The sequence below is a fragment of the Triturus cristatus genome, chromosome 2_2 (assembly GCF_964204655.1).
Source record: "Triturus cristatus chromosome 2_2, aTriCri1.1, whole genome shotgun sequence".
NCBI lineage: Eukaryota > Metazoa > Chordata > Amphibia > Caudata > Salamandridae > Triturus > Triturus cristatus.
This window is the reverse complement of record NC_140582.1, coordinates 1,049,856,572-1,049,872,732: the sequence shown is the minus strand read 5'-3', so window position 1 is coordinate 1,049,872,732 and position 16,161 is coordinate 1,049,856,572.

Here is a 16,161-nt window from a genome sequence, read left to right as displayed (position 1 = left end):
CCTGTTAGTTTGTTTGTAGTGGGACAATGGCTATCTGGGTGGTGTGGAGTGCTACATCTTGCTCAGGGGTGGGACAGCGGGCCTGGTGGGAGTTGTTGTGCTGGCTGCCTGTGCACATTACCCCATGGTGATGTTGCTAGCTACGTTTGGGGTGGATGTGAGTGAGTGAATGTTGGATCTGTGAGACATGTGTTGGGGAGTGTGTGGTGCATATGAATGTACTTGTGCCTAGGAGGTGTAGCTTTGTAGTTGTGCAAGACAGTACATAGCAGTGGTAGTCATTTGTTTGTACTTACCAGCCTCCACACACCCGCTACTCCTGTGAGACTCTCTGGATGCAGTATGGAGAGCACCTTCTCCTCCCATGCAGTGAATATTTTTGGTGGGATGGGAGGGCCACCGCCAGTCCTTTCAGCCAGCCCACGGTTCTTGATCCTCTTCTGTTTGACAACCCTCTTCAGGTCATGCCACCGCTTCATGATTTCATTTTTTGAGCGCAGGGTGGTCCCTACTGCATTGACCTTATCGACTATCTTTGCCCACATTTGATCTCTTGTGGCTAATGGTGTCTGTTGGACCAGGCTACCAAACAGTTGTGGTTCCACTCTGACTATCTCATTTACCATTACCTTCAACTCACTCTCTGTGAATTTTGCCATTTTATGTGTTGCCATGGTGTGTGATGTGCAAAGGATTTGTGGGTGCAGGGGTGTGAGTGGTGGAGGGGGTGATGTGTATGGTGTGTGATGTGTTGGGGGGGTCAGAGGTGCAGGTGTGGAAGTGGTGGTGGTGCTGTGTGTCGTGTGAGTAGTGCTGCTGTGTTGCTTTGCCTATCCTTTGTTGTCAGGGTTAGTGGCCTTCAGTCTTGGGATGTTGCAAAGGATTGTGGTCTGGGAAGGGGCTGGTTTTATACTCAGCTATGTGGGTGTGTCCAAATGGGTTATTTCTGTCAGGTGTGTTGTGTGGGATGTCCTGGGATTTGTATTTTCGTATTTGCCATGTGGTTGTGTTATTGGGATATGTTCTGTGTTTTTGGGTGCATGGCTAGTTTGCTGTGTGCACTTTGTGGCCTTGTTGTGGGTTTTTTCTTTCGTCCGCCATATTTGTAATGGAGCGTCCGCAGCGGTGGCTGTGATGCAGCTCTGCCGCTGGCTTGCCCATTCATCACTGTATGCGACCGCGGCAGTCGGAAACTGGCGGGAGCATCGGGGTTATGCTAATTTTCCGTGCGGTGTCTCAGCTGTCCTGGCGGTGGTTTGATTGTTTTCCGCCACGAATGCGACCGCCACGCACAGGTTTTAGCCATCTCTGCCCGCTACGGGCGTTTTTTTGTTGGCCTTGTTCCGCCGCGGTCGGTGTTTTTTGGCAGTTGTTCCTAATTTGGACACCAGATTCTCCACGGTGCCGGCAGGCGGTTGATTTCCGGATCCATGGCGGTCCGGGTGGTTTTCCGCCCTCCATTCTTATAGGCCCCTTAGTGTTTTCTCTCACTCGGTGGGAGCTTTAAAAGTGCTCCTACAAAGCGAGAGCAAACATGCTATGTCCCGGGATAGGCATCCCGGGACATAGCAGAAGCCCAGGGCCAATAATAGCACTGGGAGTGGACCGCCCAGCCCCTTTTGTATGCATGGCTGGGCCCCAGGAGATGGGGCCCCTCTTCCCCATTTGTTTTAAGGCCAGGCCTGGGGTATGGGGTCCCCAGGGATGAAATTGGCCCAAGAGGGGCAGCCGCGCAGTCCCCCTCCCCATTTTTTAGTTTTTTTGTTCAAACTCTTTATTTTAGAAGAGAAGGAGTGGTATCATGAGTACAGCAATACACCTACAACCCTGGAGTGGGCTGGCTGCATGAGTGGGCTAGCGTTCAATATGCATAATGAAGGCATCGCTTGACATTGCAGTTATGTTGGATTACACAGCAAGTCGCCTACAACCCACACTGGGGCCGGCAGCGTAATGTGACAGCTGTAACAAGTAAATGCTATGATAGGACTTCGGCATGTACGCAGAGCAGAGATAATCAAACCAACTCTAACAGGAGCAGAGGGGCAGTAAGGGAAGGTCAGAGGGAAAGAGAGAGGGCCCCCGAGGGGCAAGGTGTAGGAGAGGAGTAGAGGTACTGCAAGCGAGAAAGAAAAAAAAAAGAAAAAAAGGAGCAAGTAACGCTGGGAGTTGGGAGATAAGACCCAAATTATAGTGCGCTTTCGATATGTCTAATTTGGGTACCGTTGAATGGACAGTTTGTTGTATGACTGTCTATATCGCTTTTGAACGATGCTCATTGCACATTAGCTCGTTAGGTCGAGCAGTGGTCAATGATCGTGAAATTACATCTAGGAGTGCCCATTACATAAGGGTACAAATTCAGCTTCAAGGATGTGTCTGCTCCCGTTAGTGATATGCATGTGGCCGGGCTTAACAACAAAGGCCGGCCTCCTGTGTGCTCTATTGCGTGTTTCAGCTATGGTTGAGATATAACCAAACAGCCAATGCTCTGTGCCAGCCCCTACCACTGCAGGGGCAAGCCCACGAGACACAGCTGACTGGTTTGCTTACAGAAGAAACCCAACCACAGCAGATAGCAGTGCGTCAAGTACAAGAAACCAAAGGGGAGGAGAAAAAAAAGAGATAGTGCAGAATAGAGAGAAGTAGAGAAGAGTAGAGAAGGCGGGCGAGAGATAGGGTCGAAGGCATGGCGGAGGAGAAGGGGGGGTAGAGCACTGATGCTGCAAAAGCTGTGGAGATAGGGCGCGCCAGCGCTACTGTGCAAGGGCCCGCCATCAAACTCTAGGGGCGTGCGTGTCAGGCTCAGCATTGGATATGGCAATGGGAAAGTGGAGGCCCCATGAGTGGGGGGAGGGAAGAAAGACAGATGTAACCCGGAAAACAACTCAGGTTGGGCTAGCTGTGAGCTTGCTGGATCTATCTGTGTCTTGAGGGGAAATAGCATCGTCAAAGAGGCAGAGAGCCCTCAGCCTCGGGGGTTTGAGCCTAGCATATTCCTGCCGACCTAAGTGATCCACCAGAGGGCCCTACAATTTAGTAAACTTAGCGTCTCGGTTTTGTAGACGCGCTGTGAGCAATTCCATCGCTACTGTGTGCCACAGCCGTGTGAACCATACATTAATCTAGGGAGTCTCCGCTTTTTTCCAGTAGAGGGCAATAGTTTGCTTGGCCGCACCCAGCATATGTAGGCTCAGATGCCAGTCACGCCGGGTCATGGCGCGCAGGTTCACCGGCCGAAGGCCCAAGAGAATTGTAGCCGGATTTTCTGGGAGCGGGTAACCTAGCACCAGTCGAAAATGACTGAGAACTTCCTTCTAAAAGATGATCAAGAGCGGACACGTCCACCAGATATGGAGAAAGTCCCCCGAGGCGCCAGCGCAGCGCCAACAAAGAGGGGAGGCAGAAGGAAACATTTTGTGCAACCTTTCGGGAGTATAGTACCATTGCGTCAGGATTTTGTTGGCAGACTCCTGTTGGGGAATGCTACGGTAGATCTTCGGGATATTTCGCCATAGATGCGCCCATTGGGTGGGTGTGATGGTAGTAGCAGTGACCGATTGCCACCGTTGTTGGTAGGGGTGCGGGACAGTTCGCTGCGGGTGTTGGAGAACGTGGTATGTGCGTGATATTAGGCCTCTGGTGTTGTCGAAGGAGCGTACCAATTGCTCAAACGAGGTGAGGGGCCTAGTAGCTGCTGACGTCAGCGAGGACGCCTGTATCCAATGTCTGAGCTGAACGTATTGGAATCGAGCCCCCTCAGATAAGTGGAAGTCTCATTTACATTGTTCAAAAGTTTTGAGAGACCCCCCTGTAAATAGGTCTCTAATGGTCCTGCATCCCCCCTCCGTCCACTCCGAGAAGTAGGGTGGGTGATAAGCCGGCGGGAAATGGGAGTTACGAGCAATGGGGGTATGGGGAGACGGGAAAGAGGTAAGGCCTTTGCGCACTGCTATTTTATCCCAAATCTCAAGGACAGTCTTGGTGGGCACAGCGAAGTAGGCGCTTCGGGTGCGTATCTCTCGTGGGAGCCATGCCAGGTCCCAAATAGGGCGACAAGCCACTGCCCGGTCCTTGTGGAACCAGACCTTCTCACTCTCCCACGCCATCCACTCCGAGATGAAGTGGAGGTGCAACGCCCAGTAATACTCCAGCAGGTTGGGGCAGGCCAGTCCTCCTCTGTCTCGTGGGAGCATGAGTATTTTGTTGGAAAAGCGGGTTTTTTTCCCTCCCCATACAAACGCATTGAGTTCACGCTGGAGGCCCTGAATTTGGCTTTCAGGGATAGGTGTAGGGAAAGTCTGAAACGGATAAAGTATTTTCGGGAGAATTGACATTTTAACCGTATTTAATCGCCCCAACCACGAGAGCGATAAAGGCTTCCAGGTCCTTAAGTCATCCACAACCGCAGCTTTGCACTCCTGCCAGTTTGCTTGAGTCCATGTGGCGAGAGTGGGTGTTATGTTGAGCCCCAGATATCGGATGGACCGGGATGCCCACTGGTAGGGGACGAGAGCTCGTAGTGCAGATACCTCGTCCGTGGGGAGCGTAAGGTTTAAAGCCCATGACTTTGTGTGGTTGATCATGAGCCCCGAGGCCTGTTCATACAATTGGAGCAACTTATACAGGGCAGGCAATGATTCCCGCGGGTTGGATAAAGTGAGAAGGAGGTCGTCCACAAATAAAGCTATTTTGTGATCCAGACCTCCAAGCCTGATGCCGTGGATATCTGGGGCTTGACGAACCATGTTGGCCAGAGGTTCCACCACAAGGGCAAACAGTAAAGGGGATAAGGGGCATCCCTGCCTGGTTCCCCTATGGATGGAAATGGGTTGTGTAAGTTGGCCGTTGACGCGCACCCTAGCAAGCGGGGAGAGATAAGGGGCCATGATTCGGGCAATCATTTGCGGCCCTAACCCTATTTTCTGCAAGACCGCCCGAAGGAATACCCAGTCGACTCGGTCGAATGCCCTCTCAGCATCGAGGGATAGCAGGCAGGCGGGTATGTTCCAGTGATGCGCTTTCCCCACCAGATGCGCGATACGCCGGATGTTATCTGCCCCCTGACGCTGATGTATGAATCCCACCTGATCAGGTTCTATAAGGCCCGGGAGGTGCGTGCTGAGACGTTTAGCTAATATTTTGGTATAAAGCTTAAGGTCTGTGTTCAGGAGTGTGATGGGGCGGAACGAAGAGCAGAGCGTGGGATCCTTCCCAGGTTTGGGGATCAGGGCAATTTCAGCCATACCCATGTCTGAAGAAGGGCCCACCCACTCTGTGAAAGAGTTAAAAAGGCGCAAGAGGCAGGGTTGTAGCTGCGGTAAAAAGGCGCGATAGAACGAGACAGGCAAGCCGTCCGGGCCCAGAGTTTTGCCCAGGGGAAGATCCTTCAGTTCTCTGGCCAATTCCTCCAGAGTGAGGGGGGCTTCCATTAGCTGAGAGTGATGTGTGTTAATCGGGGTCCAGGCACTAGCGTCTAAGGCAGTGAAGAGCTGATCCGGCTCTGACGACCCCTAGCGTAGAGAGACAGGTAATAAGTCTGGAACGCCTGTAACTTAGCGGCTTCAGTAGTGGCCCAGGTGCCGTCTTCCAGTTTGATCTTGGCTATATGTGTTTTCTCTGCTAGTTTCCGAAGACGACGAGCGAGCACCATGCCTACTTTATCCCCTCCCTCGTAATATCGCTGCCGCAGAGCTAAAAGAGCGCGCTCAGCCTGGTTCGTTCTGTGTACACGGAGATGGCCACGAAGCGTGGCCAGGCGCCTCATGTGCAGTGCCAAAGGATGCTCCTGGTCTAATTTCTCAAGCGACTTAATATCGCGGGATAGCTTATCCTCGAACAAGCAAGCCTCCCGTGCCCGAGCTATAGCAATGGATGTGAGAGTGCCACGAATCGTGGCTTTAAATGCATCCCATACCACTGGAAGGGGGGTCTCCGGAAGATCATTGAGCTCAAAATATGATGTGATAGCGTCTCGGACTTCCTTTGCATCTACCGGGTCTCTGAGAACATGAAGAGGGAACCGCCATCGCGAGGGGCGCTTAGGGTGCTAGAAACAGTCATGGATAAGGAGTTCCACATGCGCATGGTCCGAAATCGAGATATCGGACATAGATGCTGATACAGTGTCCTCAACCAGAATGTGTGAGACAAAGAGGTGGTCGTACACGAGTACGAACGGTGAACATGAGAATAGTAGGAATAATCGCGCGTGTCTGGTGAGTGATAGCGCCAGATATCAATAAGGCCTAGCGCAGATAGCTGTTTCTTTAAGGCAGCTGACATGGCCCCCGTCCCCTGATATGTGCCCTCTCTACGATCAAGCTTCGCCTCCCATACCAAATTAAAGTCACCCCCCAAAATAAGGCCCGGGTCATCCTGTGTGACGTGTTCCTGCAGTAGCCCTCGCAGAAAGGAGTCCTGAGCTTGATTTGGTGCATAGGTGTTGCATAAGGTAAGGGTGTGGTGTCCGTATCTGACCATCGCCTTAAGAAATCTACCATCCTTGCTACGAACCGTTTCGGAATCCCCCTGGTGGATACTTGCCCGGCAGAGAATTGCGACACCGGCTGATTTGGTGGGAGCAGAGGCCCAGAATTGGAGGGGGTATCGGGGATGGGTCATACGGGAGGTGTCGGTGCTCAGAAGGTGAGTTTCTTGGAGGATAATGTCAGGATTGTGCATTAAAAGATATCGCCAGACTTGGCGACGCTTGTTAGGAGCATTGAGCCCCTTCACGTTAAGGGATTGCAGCTTCAAGCAAGGTACCGAGGTCATGGTGATAGTGTGTCAGGAGGGCACGCCAGCGCAAGCCGGACGAGGTCAGAGGCAACACAGCTGATCTCCCCCCTGATAGAGTTGCGAAGTGTTCAGCGGCCGTGGTGAGCAGGGAAAGGTAAAGTGGAACCCAAAGACCCCCCGCCCGCCGGTAAGCCCAAGGGTTGTCGAGGCCATCCCTTCGCCATGCAAGTAAGTAGGAGGGCAAGGGATGGAGGAGGAAAGAAAGAAGAATCTCCCACCCACCTAGAAGACTTGAGAAGAGAGAGGGGGGAAGTGTCAAGAAAGTGACAGATGAGGGGGGGCAAAGAAGGTGAAATACCAACATTCTGCAACAAAAAGTATAACATCGGCCAACTGGTCCGCAGTGTCCTGTTCCATACTGAGGGTGGTCGCAGCCCAAAGGCACAGACCATCCCGGAGAAGTCACTCTTCTTGGAGCGGGGGGGATGGCCTTCCAACTCAAAGCATGAGGACAAGAAGGGTGAGCCTGTGTCACCAGCCTTAGCGATGAGGAGCTGGGGGATCTTTAGGCTTGGAATGGGGTCAAAGCTCGCCAAGACAAGGTTTCGGGTGTTGATACCATGCCACAGAGCTACGTAAGCAGGAGTGGAGCCCACAGTCATGGTGTGGAAGAGCGAGAGTCAGCCAATGGCGGCCCCTCCTCCATGGAGCGGATGTGCTGGATGATGTCTTGCTTGGCCTGGGAAGCAGAGTGCTCCCCTGCGTGTGACGTTTTCCTGTGGTGATGCACCTGGTACCAAGACGGTCTGGCCGGTTCCCGGACACGGGAGGATGAGCTCGGTGGACTGGGTGGCGGCGAAAGGGATATGTGCAGGAGATGTGCTGCTTCCTGGAGGGACCGTACCATCCTACGCTTAGATTCTCACTGGAAGAAGAGCGCAAAGGGATGCCCCCATTGATATTGGTTATTAAGGCTCCGCAGCTTGTCTGTCACCGGCTTGAAGTCACGTCGCCGACGCAACGTGGTGGGTGCAAGGTCCTGAAAGATTTGAATGGTGGCCCCCTGATAGGTGATTTCCGGTTTGGAGCGTGCCGATCTGAGGATCGCTTCTTTCTCTGTGAAAAAATGGACTCGGGTCAGGATGTCGGGGATGAGGCCTGAACAGGCGGAGGGGCTCGAGACCCGGTGAGCCCGGTCGAGGGCCGTGGGTGAGACGTCATCATCGGCCCAGATGTCATGGAGGAGTTTTGCTACAAAGGTCATGATGCCAGTCCCCTCCGCTCCGATCGGAACCCCCCCCCCCCGATGCGGAGATTGTTGCGGCGGCTCCTGTTTTCCAAGTCCTCCTGTTTCAGCTGTAGATCTATATGCTGTTCCTCCAGGGTAGGCAGCCGCTGCCAGAGATGTTCCTGGACCTCCGTTCGAGCGTCTACCGTCCTCTCGAGGCCGTCCACTCTCTCACCCAGATCTGTGACTTCCTTCCTGAGTTCCCGCACACAGGTGTGGACCTCCGAACGCAGGGAGCCAATTTCAGACTTGAGTTCCGCCATAAAGTTCGCCATGAAGGATTGCGTGATTGGCGCAGAGTCATCCCCGTCTGAGGACGCCATTGTTCCAGGGGGGAAGGGGCCCAGTTTGTTCCAAAGCGCCGCGACTGGGTTGTCCTTCTGGTGTGCCACCGGCTCCTTTCCCACTCTAGTGCACGTCATCTCACCCCAAGGTCCAGCACCGCCAGAGCTCCGTTAGAGTAGTAGCAGCCCACAGTGGGAAGGAGCGTTGAGGGATGGCCACGGGGATTCAGGGGCCTTCGGTTGATGAGGTGTACTGACTCCACGTACGACGATTTCCCAGGCTATGTGAGCAAGGGTCTTGCAATCAACTCGACTAAGAGCTATACCACCACCGAAGGCTCAACCCCATGCGCTCCAGCCGCCGTCAAGTCTGGGGCCGCCAAGTTCCCAACTGTCAGTAGACCGCAGGGGGAACGGCCGTGATTCATGGGCCCAAAACAGGCCTGCACCTGGGTATAGAGAGGGCACCCCCAGGCTGTAATTTCGAGCTCCAGGAGTGGGGAGGGAGAGATTACTGGGAGATGACCGGCAGGGAAAAACCCCCACAAGGTTGCTCCCCCCCGTGCAAGGCAAAAGACTCATGAGGCAGAGGAGGAGGTTCGCTGTCCCCGGGGCTCCAGAGAAGATGGAAAGCCCGTCCGCCGCGGGGTGCGCAGACACCAGAAGCTCCCACCCCCGAAGGCCGTCGAGCGGCGAGGCAGAAACCCAGGAGAGTCCGGACCCTGGAGGCTACACCTGGAAGTGGGCCCCCCCACAGACGGGGGCGCAGTCACTGTGGGCCCCTCGCCACTGAGAGTCGTCGAGTGTTCAGGCGCAAGGAGATCGCTCCGCAGCGGGGCCCAGGACGTCGCCGCAACAGGCCTCAGGCGGTGACCACGTGGCGGTAGTACGTGCAGGCAGGCAGGGGCAAGGTCCGAGGGGGGATATGCAGAGCCCCACTCCCCCGAGCCAATCCAGGTGGGCCACAGCGCGCAGGGACGCCCCCGCCCCAACACCTCACCTGCTCAGCCACACCGAGGTCCTGTACGAAAGTGGAGTGGGCGAAGCAGGAAGCAGGATAGCTTTGCGCCCAGTCGTGGGTCCTCCAGGCCAGGGGGGGTCACCGCTCACAGGCTGTGGCCGGCCCCTCCAAGGGCTAAATGACACCAGGTTTCCCGCCGGGGCACCGCCAGGCTCCCCCAAATCCACAAGTCCATGTGGCGAAGAGCCTCAGTGGCAAGCGATGACTGGGCCCAAGATGGCAGCCGTCACGGGCAGGATGGCGTAGCAATCTCCTGCGCAGCCTCAAGCCAGGTTCAAGGAGGCTCCACACAGGGTCCGATGCCCGCCGCTGGACAAGGGCAACCCCCACAGGGCTAGGGGAGGCAGTTGGCAGCGCATAGAGACCTAGATGCGCCGGGGCCGCAGGATTCAAGATGGCGGCCGCCGCCACCGAGAGCAGCCGGGAGAGGTAGGTGAGCTGCTCCTCCATGCAGTAGCAGCCCCGGTCCGTGTCTGCTCGCTAAGAGGTGTCCCAGCTGGTCCGACGCCCCCGCGCCCCGATTTGCGGCGCTGATTATGCCCCAGCTCCACTTTTCAGGCGGCTGAAGGCGGCGGCTTGCGGGAGCTCTCCCTAGGCACGTCTCACGCCATTCGTGTCGAGACCACGCCCACCCCCTCCCCATTTTAAAAATCATCCGGGCCCTGGGAGATGGGGTCTCCAGAGCCAAAATCGATCCGGGAAGGGTGGCGCAAGTCCCCCTCCCCATTTATGAAATCGGCCAGGCCCCTGGGGACAGGGTCCCTGGGGCTGAAATCGGCCTGAGGAGGAGGGCTGCGTGTGCCCTCTACCCCTTAATATAAAAGGTATTTCCCCACCTCCGGGCTCTGGCCTACCCAGGGGGCAAAGCAAGTGCGGGAGACCGTGCTTGTTTATTTTTTCAGTTTTGTCATGCATTTGCAGATCCTCTGTAAATTCATGGCAAAATTGAAAAGTAAAAGTTTTGGGCCCTGTCGGGGTCCCTGTGGGGCCTCACCACCAGGCCTAAGGGGTCAGGGTCTTTCTACCCTGCTCCCTTATGGTTGTGTTGCTGTTTTTTCTTGAGGCTCAGCCAAGTCCAAATCCCAAGATGGCTGCCTCCACTTCCTGTTTAAAGTGGTGGCAGCTAATCAGTTCTCACCATGAGATCTGTTGGATCTGTGGACCCTCCACAGCCCTTATTTAATGACTCCAAAACTACTGAACGGATTTACACCAAATTACAAAAAGGACTGTTTCTGGAGCAAGATCTACCTTTCTGCCAAAATTGGCAAATTCCGTTCAGTGTTTCGGGCTGTAGTCGTGTTCAAAATCCCTATGGGAAATTGCATGGGGAAAATGTGTTTTGGGATACCCCCCTTTTTCTCTGCCCCCACTTGACGAATCACCCGAAACATTTAAGACAGCACCAAAAGTAAATGGCAAACTAGTTTTTAAAATTTCGTGAAGATTAGTCAAATAGCGCCAAAGTTATTATCCCAAAAAAAAAAAACCTCCGTCTATGGAAACTAGGTCCTAACTATAATTACCTACTATCAACTGCCAGATGATATATACTGTTACATATATATGTGTATATATATATATGTATAGCTTGTGAGCAAGGGCTTCTGAAGCCCGAAACACGTCAGGTTCGAGGTTCCAGAAAATAAAGAACTCCATTTAAACCTCACTTCGCTGGGTTCGCGTCTCTGTTCGCCATTGCCATGGAGGTGCAGAGAAACCATTGCCTTTCTATATATATATATGTATATATATATATATATATATGTCCGATCACAAAAAAAAATAAAATATATATATATATATATATATATATATATATATATTCACTGAAAAAACCATAGGTTTCAGGGGCGTTATAGTTAGCTGGACTTTTCACTCGTACAAAACCATTGAAATTCCCCCGTTATAGTTAATTCAGCTAACTATAACTTGCGCGCCCGCAATGCACTGCTGATGACGTCACATATTACATCACTCATGACATGGTCAGTGACATCACTCATGACATCAGTGCATTTCTAAGGTTTTTTAAATGCTAATTCCTAACTATAACGTGCCTGAAACCTATGTTTTTTTCAGTGAATTTCAAAGGTTTTTTAAATGCTAATTTCTAACTATGCCTACAGAGATAGGACATGTGAAGAAAGAAGAAAAAACGCACAGAAAGAAAAAAAAGAAATGCAGAAAGAAGCAACAGAAGTCCTCAAAAGTGCAGGAAGAAGGATAACGTGCAGAAAGAACAAACAGAAGAGCAGAAAGAAGCCTTGTTGCAAAATCATCCTGTACCCTCAACTTTTTCAGACGGATACTGGTGGTAACTGAGTCTGACTAACCAGTCCTAGAGCCAGTGCTATGTTAAAAGACACTCAGAATACAGTGAAAACACCTACATACACTAGGGAACACTATGCGTTGGGGTCCCCCTGTGATCAGCTTGACCTCCTCTGTAAGCCCCTAGTATATAATAGGGCAGGCGATTAAAACTACCTCTTAAAACGCGCCACAGGGCGTGCTTGCACACGTCACCTCAGGCCCCGTCCGTTCACTTCCCCACTGTGTAAACACGCCCTGTGGCCGTTTTAAATTGGGAGATTAAGTCCCCTTGAATCCTGAGGGTCCCTAGGGTCCAACTAGACCACTAGGTACCTCCAGTAAGCGCCACAGAGCTGCGTTGCAGAGAGATGTAAAAAGGGGCACGGCCTAGACCACCTCTCTGCAACGCAGCGGAGTGGTGCTTACTGGAAGCACCTGGTGGGCTAGTTGGCCCCCAGGGTCCCTCAGGAATGAAGGGGAATAATTTCCCCAACTTAAAACGCGCCACAGGGCTTGTTTGCACACGTTAACTCAGGCCCCGTCCCCTCCCTTCACCACTGTGTAAACACGCCCTGTGGCTGTTTTTAGTTGGGAGATTAAGTTCATTTGAATCCTGAGGGCCCCTAGGGTCCAACTAGCCCACTAGGTACCTCCAGTATGCGCCACAGAGCTGCGTTGCAGAGAGGTGTAAAAAGTGGCACGGCCTGGACCACCTCTCTGCAACGCAGCTCAGTGGCGCTTACTGGAAGCACCTGGTGGGCTAGTTAGCCCCCAGGGGCCCTCAGGATTGAAGGGGAATTATTTCCCCAACTTAAAACGCGCCACAGGGCTTGTTTGCACACGTTAACTCAGGCCCCGTCCCCTCCCTTCACCACTGTGTAAACACGCCCTGTGGCCGTTTTTAGTTGGGACATAAAGTTAATTTGAATCCTGAGGGTCCCTAGGGTCCAACTAGCCCACTAGGTACCTCCAGTATGTGCCACAGAGCTGCGTTGCAGAGAGGTGTAAAAAGTGGCACGACCTGGACCACCTCTCTGCAACGCAGCTCAGTGGCGCTTACTGGAAGCACCTGGTGGGCTAGTTAGCCCCCAGGGGCCCTCAGGATTGAAGGGGAATTATTTCCCCAACTTAAAACGCGACATAGGGCGTGTTTGCACACGTCACCTCAGGCCCCGTCCCCTTCACTTCACCACTGTGTAAACACGCCCTGTGGCCGTTTTTAGTTGGGAGATTAAGTTAATTTGAATCCTGAGGGTCCCTAGGGTCCACCTAGCCCACTAGGTACCTCCAGTATGCGCCACAGAGCTGCGTTGCAGAGGTGTAAAAAGTGGCACGGCTTGGACCACCTCTCTGCAACGCAGCTCAGTGGCGCTTACTGGAAGCACCTGGTGGGCTAGTTAGCCCCCAGGGGATTGAAGGGGAATTATTTCCCCAACTTAAAACGCGCCATAGGGCGTGTTTACACCTGTCACCTCAGGCCCCGTCCCCTTCCTTCCCCACTGTGTAAACATGCCCTGTGGCCATTTTTTAAGTTGGGAGATTAAGTCCCCTTGAATCCTGAGGATCCCTAGGGGCAAAATAGCCCACTAGGTACGTCCAGTAAGCGCCATTGCAGAGAGGTGTAAAAAGGGGCACGGCCTGCACCACCTCTCTGCAACGCAGAGCAGTGGCACTTACTGGAAGCACCTGGTGGGCTAGTTGGCCCCCAGGGTCCCTCAGGATTGAAAGGGAATTATTTCCCCAACTTAAAACGCGCCACAGGGCGTGTTCGCACACGTCACCTCAGGCCCCGTCCCCTCTCTTCACCACTGTGTAAACGCGCCCTGTGGCCGTTCTGAGTTGAGAGATTAAGTCCCCTTGAATCCTAAGTGTCCCTAGGGTCAAACTAGCCCACTAGGTACCTCCAGTAAGCGCCACAGAGCTGCGTTGCATAGAGGCGTAAAAAGGGGTGTGGCCTCAGAACACCTGTCTGCAACGCAGCTCCCAGGCGCACACTGGAGATACCTGTTGGGCTAGTTGGCCCTCAGGGACCCTCAGCATTGAAGGGGAATTAATTACCCAACTTACAACTGGCCAGGGGGCGCGTTTGCAGAGTGCTGCAAGGAGGGGGCGTGGCCTCCAGCGCGATGCCGGTCTTTTATTTATTTTAATTTTTTAAGAAGGAGGGCTGTGTGGCCCCCCTTCTTTTTCTAATTTACTGGCCCTGGGGACCCCATCCCCCAGGGCTTGCACCCTATTTTTTTTTGTTGAAAAAAATAAATTTGGCCCTCCCAAGGCCTTAATCGGCCCCGGGGACCCCAACCCCCGGGTCATGGCCTTTTTTTAATTTAAATTCTTTAGGAGGGGGCTGCGTTGCCCTCCTCCTCAGGCCACTTAACGCTCCGGGGACCCCATCCCCCGGGGCCGGCCTTTGTTTTTTATTATTTTAAAAATATATATATTTATAGAAACACCTTGGACATGCTGGACAAACCGTATGTACCTATCACCATGACGATTTCCGTGATATTCATTAAAAGGCGACTATGCATAGAATGAATCCACATGGAATGTATTTACACTGCTAGTGAAGCTCTGATGTGTCTGATGCCCTACCGTGCCTAATCCCGGTGCCCCCGCCGGTGGGTACTCTCCAAGTAGACACCCTTGTTGTTTATTTATACAAACATGGGTAGCTATTGACGGGCACATTTAATATACACGCACACCAAGCCATTCAAAGGGGATACGACAAAAATTCGATCAAACTATGCAAGAAACCGCCCTAACGGTTAATAAAAAACACATCCATCGCCGGATGTGTAATACTTTTTATTTTACTCTCTGGAAAGGAGACAAACCTCACTTGAGAGTCACAGTGTGCTCCTGGCTGAGCCCAATGCTGTGTTACACCCACCAGTGCCCGCCGATTGCCTCACACCTCTGTGTTGTATTCCACCAGCTAGTGCGTATGCTATGACACTCTCTAGCCCATGTGCACTGTAACACCACCCCGTGAATATGTCATGCCACACTTGCCTTCGCACGGGTTATATTGCCCCATCTAACGTGCCTTCCTCGATGTATATGTTATAACGCACAGCGCTATGCCATACATATTACAATCTGGGATCTATATCTTTGTCACAGTGCATATGCAACATTACACTCCCCAGCACATATTTTATATTACAACTTTAGAGACTAGTTATGTTACACAACACTGCCCTGTGCATATTACACTCCAAGGCGCATATCACATAGCATGCGCTAGTGCCTGTGCTATCTCGCGCTCTCCAATGAATCTGTCATTGCGCACAATGTATTGCATATTATATTTCACGCCCCGGTTCACCTTATATCACACTTTTTGGTGCATAGTTTATACCATATATTACATCTAGTTTTCATTTTCAATCGTGCTCTCAGGACTATGTTCTATATAACACTGCGTCCAACTACCCTTTTCACGGGCATTACATTTTGCGATGGGGTGGAGGGTCAGGGGGTGTTTCTGCCAAGTGAGCCCGGAGTCACAGTCACAAACGTCCTCTTCTTCCTGAATAAAAGTGAGATTATGCTGCATACTTGTTCATATTTTAAGTAGTTCGCACAGACACACATTTTAAAAACAATAAAGTTCCTAATACCCACCTTCTCTGAACAGTTAGCTTGCTGCCCCATCCACCTCCTCCCTATCCTCTGTTGTCTGAATCCATGGACTAGCCTCCTCCCTCCTGCCATGCATGGTCTGATGTGCTGCCACTGCCCTCCATTTAGCATGATGTACCAGTCCACTCCTCCTGCCCTCCATTGTCCAATTCTATGGCCCATCATTGACCTCCTGCTTAGCCTCTGTGCTTAGCTTTCTGCCCCTATTCTCCTTCCCCCTGCCCTCCGATGTCTTTGTGCATGCCCCTGCTCCATCCTTTTTGCCCACTATGTTCCATGGACCTGCCACTCCTATCTACTCTGAGTGTTCTGTTGAGCTGCCACTCCCCTCCCACCTGCCTTGCATTGTCAGATGACTGTAACCTGTCCCTGCCACCTCCACCCTGCCTGTCCACATGCCATGCCCCTATCCCCTTCCTCCTGTCCTCCATGGTCCATTTTACTGCCACACCCTTCTGCCTTCCCTGATCTGTTGTGCTGCAACTGCTCCTCCTGCCTGCCCCGCGCGGTCTGTTGTGAGGCCCTTTCCCCTGAACTCTCTTGTCTGTGCCCAGGTCCTGACCCTCCCTTTATCTTCCATGGTCCTTTGTGCATGCCCCTGCACCCTCCTTCTTGCCCATCATAGCCATTGTACTGCCACTAACCCTCCCGCTTGCCATGCATGGTCTTCTGTGCTGCCATGGCCCCTCCCACTTCCCTGTGTGGCCAGCTAGCTGCCCCTGACCCCCTCCCACCTTCCCTCCATGGTCTGTGTGTATGCCACCATAGTCTCATTGTTGCTCTCCATGGTGTGTCTTGTTTCTAGTGCCCATCCTGCCTGACCTCCATGGTCATCTTGCTGCTCCTGCCCTGCCACCTTG